A 9,341-nucleotide genomic window follows, 5' to 3' on the forward strand; every position below is an offset into this window, starting at 1 on the left:
TAGAGAAAGAACTGAAGGAGCTGAAAGGTTTTGCAACCCCAAAGGAAAGAAAACAATTACAGTCAACCTGACTCCCCAGAGCTCCCAGGTACTAAATCATCAACCAAAGAGAACACATCAAGGGACCCATGGCTCCAACTGTACAAATAGCAGGGGATTACAATTGTCTGACATCAAGAAGAGGAGAAGACCTTTTTTCCTGGGAATGGTCTTTTCCCCAGTGTTGTATAATGCTAGTGTTTTAAGGTGGAATGGGTGGGTGGGAGTGGGAGTATCTTCATAGATGTATGGGTAGGCAGAATGGGGATAGGAAGGGATAAAGTGGATAACATTTGAAATGTAAATACAGAAAGTAACAGAAAATGGTCAATATTCTTAGCTTTCAGAGAAATGCAAATAAAAACAATCCTGATATACTACCTTATTCCTGTCAGAATAGCCAAGATTGAAACATCAGGTGCCAGCAGATGCTGGCAAGAATATGGACAAATAGGAACACTCCTCCATTTCTGGTGGGATTACAAGATGGTACAACCACTATAGAATCAGTCTGGTGGTTCCTCAGAATATTGGACTTAGCAATAATTGAAGACCCAGCTAAATCATATGAAAAGGACACATGCTCCTCTATGTTCAGAGCAGGCTTATTTTAATAGTCAGAACCTGTAAAGAACCCAAATGTCCTTCAATATAGGAATGGATACAGAAAATGTGGTACATTTACACAATGGAGTTCTACTCAGCTATTAATAACAATGACTACATGAAATTCTTAGGCAAAGCGATGTATTTAGAAAATATCCTGAGTGAGGTAATCCAGTCACAAAAGAACATACATGGTATGTGCTCACTGATTAGTGGATGTTAACCAAAATGCTTGGAACACCCAACAATTAAATCACAGACCCTATGAAGCTCAAGTAATAGGAAAAACAAACTGTGAATGCTCCAGTCATTCTTAGAATGGTTAACAAATACTCATGGGAGGATATATAGGGACAAAGAGTGAAGAAGAGAGTGAAGGAAAGATCATCCAGGGACTGCTCCACATGCGGATCCATCCCATATGGATCAACCGAACTCAATCACTATTGCTGATGTCAAGAAGGGCTTGCTGACAGGAGGCTGATATGGATGTCTCCAGACAGTCTGCCAAAGCCTTACTGATACCGATGAGGATGCTTGCAGCTAACCAGGGGACTGAGCACTGGGACCCCAATAGAGGAGTTAGAGAAAGGACTGAAGGAGTTGAAGGGGTTTGCAATACCAGAGGAAGAATATCAACCAACCCAACACCCCAGAGTTCCTGGGGACTAAACCGCTAACCAAAGAGTACCCATGGCTCCAACCTCATATGTATCAGAGGATGACATTCTCTGGCATCAATAAGAGGAAAATCCCTTGGTCCTGTTAAGGTTCATTTCCCCAGTGTAAGGGAATAACAGGGTGTTGATGTGGAAGTGGGTGTGAGGGAGTGGGGACATCCTCATAGGAGCGGGGGTAGGGGAAAGCAGGGATGAGAGATGTGGAAAGAGGATAATATTTGAAATGGAAATACATTAAATATCCAAAAAAACATGTCACAAGTTATAAAAGGTTTTGTACAGATGGAAAATTAAACCAATGCTGCTATAGATATTGTGTATTAATATTTCAGAGAACTAGAAAAAGTGAAATATATAGAAACAGAGCAACAAATTGTGGATGGTACATTCAGGAGGATGGTAAATTCTGCTGAAATAATCCAGAACTGTCATACAGAAATACTATACCAAAATACAACAAAATAGTATAACCCTTCATGTTAAAAACCTTGGAAAGATCAGAAATTCGAGGCTCAGGCTCTAAGACCAAGAATTGATAAATGCAAATTTATGATACTACATAGTGCCTATAAAGCATAGGAACATGTCAATAGGACAAACTGGCAATGTACAGATTTGGCAAAAAAATCTTCACTAACTCCACATCCAATAGAGGGCTAATATCAAAATTATATAAAAAACTCAAGAAGCTAAACACTGAAAAAACAAATGATTCAATAAAAAATAGGGTATAGACTTAAACAGAGAAATCACAAAGGAGGAATTTTGAATGGCTCAAATACTTTAAAAAGGTATTCAAAGTCCTTATTGGTCAGAGAAATGCAAATTAAAACAACGCTGATATTCCACCTTACACTCATCAGAATGGCTAAGATCAAAACATCAAGTCACAACACTTATCAAGGATGTGGAGAACTCCTCCACTCTTGGTGGAATTGCAAACTGGTACAACCACTCTGTAAATCATTTTGGATGTTCCTCAGAAAATTGGATATATATCTACCTGAAGATCCAGCAATACCAATATTGGGAATATACCCAAAAGGTATATACCCACAGGAGGTTGTGTTCCACTATGTTCTTAGTGGCCTTATTTGTGATAGTCAGAGCTGGAAACAACTCAGATGTCCCACAATAGAGTAATGGATTCAGAAATAGTGGAAGAGGAAGGGAGGAGCCTGGGGACAGGGGAGAGGGAGGGTAAGATGAAACATGATCAGTTGTTCTGGGGGACAGGACTGAAGCCCTGAGGGCCAACAGAGAGAATAGAATGCACAACCTTGGGTGTATCCTCTAGAATGTACCAGAGACCTAGGAGATGAGGGACTCTTAAGACTCAAAGGCAGGGACTCTGCATGAACTTCTCTACTATGGGGAAGTCCACCTATAGTGGAAAGACTAATGGGGTTGCCATCACACAGCCAAAAGCTTTGACTCAAAATTGTTTCTGCCTGAAGGAACCCCAGGGAGAAAAATAGAGAAGAGATAATAGCTTTTAAAACAATTATTTATTTCCTGAAAATTTGATACCGTATTCAATAGATTTTGATCATGCCCATTCATTTTCTTGTCTCCTTCCAATTCCTTCTGCCCCATGTGCATATTTCTCTAGCAACTTGAGAGCATTTTAGAAATTACATTTCATGTAGAAAGCCAATTAGCATTATACTTTTGCAAGTGATTGTGGAGCAATTCATTGGTAGACACCCATGGCTATGCTCCCAAGGAAAGGTGTCTGTCCTTCCCTAACTATCCATGAATTGCCATTACCTAGGTTTGATGACACTAGTGCACTTCCTTCATACATGGTATAAATTTAACTGTCATGCTTATAGGCAGATGTTGTATAGGCAGTGAAGGTGCTGTGAATTCATTTGTGCGAAACTTATTGCAGACACAGAATATAGACTTTCATAATATTTCTTCATAGTATTTTGTTCTTGTATTCTTGAATTCACCAAAACAACTGTTTTCCATGTTACAGGTTTTCTTCATTGTGAACGCTAAGTAACAGGAGAAAATAACTGATTTATCAATTCCACAAATGTTCATGCTATGGCTTGACCATGGACATATTTGCTGATCTGATCATATCAGTGAACATATTTCTTTGTCTTTCTATTTTCTCTTCTTAAAATATACATAGATGTAGAATTGTTGGATTGAATAGAAACTCCTTTAAATGAACTACATCCCCAAAAGTGTGACTAGCATCCTCTCCGATGAAGTATACGATTTTTTTCTTTCCTTAACATTTTTGTGTTGTCTTCTTCCTTTTTTGGTAATATCCATTTTAATACATGTAGAATAATAATTGTAACTCAATTTTATGCCTATATCCTTGATGACAAATGATATTAATATGTCTAGTGTCTCCTTATTTTGTTCATAAAATTCAGCTCAAAAAAGACTATATTTTAGAATATCTAAGGCTTGAAATTACAAAGCTCAGTAGCTTTAGTTTTAACATATTTTTTTTCTAATAAGACACCAAGAAGAAGTAGAGAAAACAAAGTGGAACTACAATAAACTAAAGCTTCTGTTCAAGAACTGAAGTAGTCTTAAAAACAAAGAGTCTATTGAATGTGAGAAAAGTATTTCCAGAAACATTATTCATAAGGGTGCTGTATTTCAAATACTTAAACAAAGATACTAAATTGTGAAAATGAGTAACATAATTAAACAAAATTGTAAATTGTATATATTTATCAGCTGGTAAGGTCTTTGTTTTGCTTGCAGGATGCTCTGGGTTACAGCCACTTACAGCATACCGTAAGTAAATCCACTGTCTATATCATGCAGCACGAATGCAGATTGAGGACACTCAGAAGTCATCCTTGCCTACATGGTAAATTCTAGGAAATCCTAGAGTGCATGAAACTTATTTTAATTTTATTTTATTCTACTTCGTCAATGAAATGAAGAGACATTTTTATTTCAAAGGAATGGAAAATTTTTCTTGATTGAAAATTCCACATACCCTATTTAAAAAATAAAAACAAGGAGGTAAATTAGATATGAAATATGCACAAAATATTTGCTTGAGTTTTTCTTATATTTTGTCAGTGATGGTTTTAAGTACATATGCACCCTGTCCTTTCTGAAAACAGTGTTTTAATTTCCCCAAAGTTTTATGAATCCAATATACTTTGTGCTGAGTTTATGAGATTTTCAGGAAACGTAAAGAAAAGTTGCTGACACCACAGTCTGGTGATATTTGTGGTGTGTTGACAGTATAATTCACTCATTTAGGGACTACCAGGTGGCTGCCTGCTGTTCCCCCCTCCTCTCAAAGGATGTGTGGTAACTTAAAGTCTTGTGGATATAGCGACTTCAGGTGTAGCTGTAGATCTATTTGTCCCTGGCCTCTGGTTCTCTGGATTCTCTGTATATTATCAACTCCATTCATGTTTCATTTAGTTTTGTAATATTTGCTCTTCCAATGCAGTAAATTGAAATATTCTCTTTCTAGAGTTTGAGCATTTGACCCATTTAATTATAGACAATTCAACTGATCAGGGATGGTATATAGATACCCTGAATCCAGACTTTAATTTATAAGAAATTCATCTTTTATTTGTATTACTAATATAATTATTAGCTATTTTAAGCTTTTCACTTAATATATTTTTATTTTTTCCATTATTAAAATGTCCTGCATTAATCAATATGTTACTTTAAGTGTGAAACATCACCAGTGTAGAAGAGTTTGGTAGTCTCCAAATGGAATTAGCCATCTTAAATGGCAAAATGTACAGTGTAAAATGAAAAGTAAGATAATTACACAAAATGATTTCTTGTAAAACAAGACCATGTTTTACAGAATTCTGAGGGATTTGGGCTTTTTGTTTGTTTGTTTGCTTGCTTGCTTGCTTGCTTGCTTGCTTTAACTGTAAATGGTTGTAGGAAGCACCTACACCCTAGGACACTTTATTAAGACCTTATTGCTGAAGTAGTTAGACACCGATTGGCTATAAATGTTTTCTGGACCTTGTCCCTGGTTACTCTGCAGAGCCCTCCCAAGTTGTTGGAACGTAGGACACCTCTGAAGAGTGGGAAGAACAGTCCCTCCTAAGAGCTTCAGAGGTAAAGTGGGCTTCAACAGAGCTCTCGGGTTAGCACAGGGGTCAGGAGTGTAGACTTAAGCCAGGGCCTAGGGGCAATTTTCCCTGAGATGAGTCAAGCCCAGCTCCCTCTGACCTTTCCAGAATAATGGGTGGGTAAGGGGAACAGCACTGTAGAGGGGGCAAACTAAGCAACTCTTCTACAGAAGTCTTGCTGGGCTGGAGCAGCCAGCACCAAGCTTGGAAACAGAAAGTCTTCAGGAGTGACTGCAGCAGGTGAGAAGACTGAAACTTCACTTGAAGCAGCCATGTACATGCAGGACAAGGCAGGGTGTTTCAAGGACAGGCTACCCAGGCCTGAGTTTTGGACTCCCAGTTCTTTAGAATGAGGGAACACAGAGAGTGTAATTAGGTGTTTCCTTAACCAAGCCCACTCTGCTCCTAGGGCTAACTCTCCCACCTGAGCATGCAAAGACTAACCTGGACACTTAGCTTTTCTTACAAGGCACTTGTTAGAGGGCTGCTGGGGATTGCAGGGGGGTGGGAGGTAACTCTGGTGGTTGCATGTAATCTATGCAACCACAAGTGAGTGCAGGTGGTCAAGGACTTAGGGGCTACCATAATACAAGCACACAGCCAGACAAATGAGCAGTGTGACTAGGAAAATGGTGGCTGTGAGCTGCAGCTGTAACAGCACTGCTGACTGCACAGCATTGACCACTACCGAGCAGGACACAATGAAGAGGCCTGTAATGCTGCTGCCATGCTTCATGATGGCTGACAAGAGCACTCCATTTACTGCCTGGTTCAGCACCACCAGCACTGCCCATCCAGAGAAATCCTCTAGGAAGCCTGGGCCCGGGCCACTGCCAGCATACAGTCCAAGGTTCAGGATCACCCCAAAAGTGTAGAGAAAGAGGTTCTGAAGAGCCAAGGGTCACCCCTGTCGTTTCATGATCAATTCTGTGCATAAGGAGGACAATCTGGAGATGAGGCAGTATAGGATGAGGAGCACAAGTCCCAGTGGAGTGATATGTAAGAGCATGGGACTAGTTCCAGCTGCTGATGGGGTCATAAGAAGGCTGTTCCCCGGTTCCTGAAAGCCACCCGAGGCATAGCAGGCTCCCGCAGCCAGCAGCAGCAGCAGCAGCAGCAGCAGCAGCAGCAGCAGCAGCAGCAGCAGCAGCGCCAACCCCTGGTGCGCAGAGAGGCAATGTCCAAGGCAGAGGCAGCACAACAGAGCTGTGCTTCCAATCTTGAGATAGCTCAGCACTTGATAGGTGCTGGGGTCCATGTAGCGCTGCAGATAAATCACCAGGTTGTTGTTGGCACCATAGAGCAGAGCTGATAGTGCGAAAGGTTCGGCCTGGGGCCATGTTTTCCAGCCTTCCAGGAGGGAGAAGGCGCACAACAGGAGCTAGGTCAGTTCAGGGAGTAACACAGCTGAGGGGGGCCAGAAGGGCACTTGTCCAACCACGTGGCACAGTGCTAAGAATGTCGCATGGGCACCATACATGGCAGTGGACAGGAACCGCATCAGGGTCCAGCGAGCCTGTTTTGGCCGGGCTAGGTCTGGCATAACCCCATCTTCTACACTCATGGTATTCGCCAGATCCTGGGTGACCTGGGTAGCTAGCAAGGGACAGAGAGACTGGGACACAGTTGTAGGAAATTGAGTGTAGAACTGTAGTACATTACCAGAGAGAATACCGAGGATCAGAGACAGCTGCACATTCCAGTTAGGTCTTGAAGAGGGGGTTCATGACCCATAGTTTTGGGGTCTGTTCCATGGAACTAGGGAGGGAAAGAGTGTAGGGTGCAGGCTGACAATGCATTGTCCTCTCTCTGCAGGAAGAAAGGCAGGGAAGAAAGAGGCAGGAGGGGTAGGGTTAGCACATGAACAATAAAAAGGGGAGCCAGGTAGAGTGACTGTGATAGGAAGGTCTCTACCTGCAGGCCCAACTTGCTCATCCTGCCTTCTCCAAAGGTCCTAGTCAGGCCCCTTTCGTAGTGACCTAAAGTAGTTCTTCAATGTCTTCTCCACGTTGGGTATGGCGTATGCCTGAGCCGCATAGATGCCAATGCAAGTGCCCACTGCACAGCCCAATACTGCAGATGCCCTCATTTTGGCCACCACGTATCCTGCCAGGAATTCCTTGAAGAATAGGGAGGACAAGGGCGACTCATCCTGACCTACGCCATTGTTGACTTTCATTTCCACACGCTGCTGTAGGCACTCCAGCTGGTTCTTGAGAAATGTCAGGTCCTTAAGCTTGGGCAGAGAATCCTTGTTATCCTCCATCTTCCCCTTTCGAACTTGGGGATTGGTATATTCATACTATTCACAAACAAGTGTGTTCATCATTTTGACGCTGCAATTCACTGGAAATATCCACACACTCCATATTCAAAACTATGAAATCTAGTTACCTAGGAATTTTAAAAGAGAACTTATAATGAATTAAAGCATACCATTTTATATAGGCACAGCTGCATTCATTGCTATCCTGGTCCATATATAAACTTGGACTACAGAATGCACAGACTTCAAGGTATAAAAACATGCCTCCTTTCTGTTCTTTGCCAAAACTTACTTTTCACAAATTTTATGGCATCAAATTTATGTTCACTATGATGAGGCAATTTCTTTCTAATTCTAGCTTTTACTGAAAAAAATGTTTAGAAGTGATATCATGATCAAAAGTGAAAAGATGATCAATATTGGAATTCTTAGTTTTTTTTTAAGTTGTAAAACATAATACAATATGATTTATAAATGTGTATGATTAAAAGAAGCCATAGGGTCAAGCAGTGGGGGCACACATCATTAATCTCACTACACAGGAGGCAGAGACAGGTGCAACTCTGTGAGTTCGAGGCCAGCCTGGTCTACACCTTGAGTTTGAGGACAGTCAGGACTATCCAGAGAAACACTCTCTTAAAAAAGTAAACAAAGAAAGAAACAAAACATACCACAAATATTTAAAATATTTAAAAATATTCATGTTATATATTATAAATGTTGAATTTAACTCTAGTTGAGATTATTCTAATGGAAAATTGTACCATAATAAATGTCCCATAGTATAAATATCAAATTTAATATTACAATTATAATAATTTCCTTGAAAAGATAGGTCATGTCAACAAATATTTATCCAGGGGCACATAAAGGGAAATATGCAAGTTCCATGACAATCTATGGTACATTCAGTCCTTTTCTAAAGTAGGGCAATGTATGCTTTGTTCCATTCATATTGGATTATTATGAAGATTTTATCATGGATGCATGAGAAAGAAAGATAAAAAACCCTAGCATTTTCTGTATTTCAACACAATTTCATATTTTTTTGCCCTAGGAATTCCTTTAAAATAAAGCAGATAAAATTGTTTATTATTCAAAAACAATCAATAGTAATAAAATTTATAACAAAAATTGAAATTATAGTATTATTCCATAAAGGATCTTGAGCTTTTGTTAAAATTACCGATCAGAAGATATTTCTGCTTGTTGAGCTTTTTATGGTAAGCACACTATCCGTAACTTTTCTATAGTTTATATTTGTAGTTTAAAATCTAAGAAATTAATGGAAATCTAAACTTTGATTTACAATGTCCTTTAACTTTGAAGCACATTCCCATTATTCTAATGAGAATAGATTTATATTAATATTCTAGTCCATTTCAATCCCTGTAATGAGCCTAAAATAGCTGCCAGCTTGTAGTTCTGGAATGAATAATAGTTAATGTAACACAAAGTGTATTTCCACATTTTGTATTGCTCAAATGATTCCATCTCAAATGCAGTATGATTCTTTTCAAAGATGACTATTTCTATTTAATCTTTTACCCAATTTTAATTAGAATTTCATTTTGTTCCTGACTATTTAATAAATATTTGGGGAGATGGGCATAGTGTTGTTAATTATACTTCAGACTGAAGAAAATTAAT

At 39.5% G+C, this 9,341-nt stretch overlaps 2 pseudogenes; both read right to left on the minus strand.

Annotated features, from left to right (window-relative positions):
• Positions 1-5,996: 5,996 nt before the first annotated feature.
• Positions 5,997-6,989, minus strand: Slc35a4-ps1 (solute carrier family 35, member A4, pseudogene 1; annotated as a pseudogene).
• Positions 6,990-7,379: 390 nt separating this feature from the next.
• Positions 7,380-7,708, minus strand: LOC120096235 (SLC35A4 upstream open reading frame protein-like; annotated as a pseudogene).
• Positions 7,709-9,341: the final 1,633 nt, after the last annotated feature.

Source organism: Rattus norvegicus, chromosome 13 (genome assembly GCF_021556685.1).
Source record: "Rattus norvegicus strain SHRSP/BbbUtx chromosome 13, alternate assembly SHRSP_T2T, whole genome shotgun sequence".
Lineage (NCBI taxonomy): Eukaryota > Metazoa > Chordata > Mammalia > Rodentia > Muridae > Rattus > Rattus norvegicus.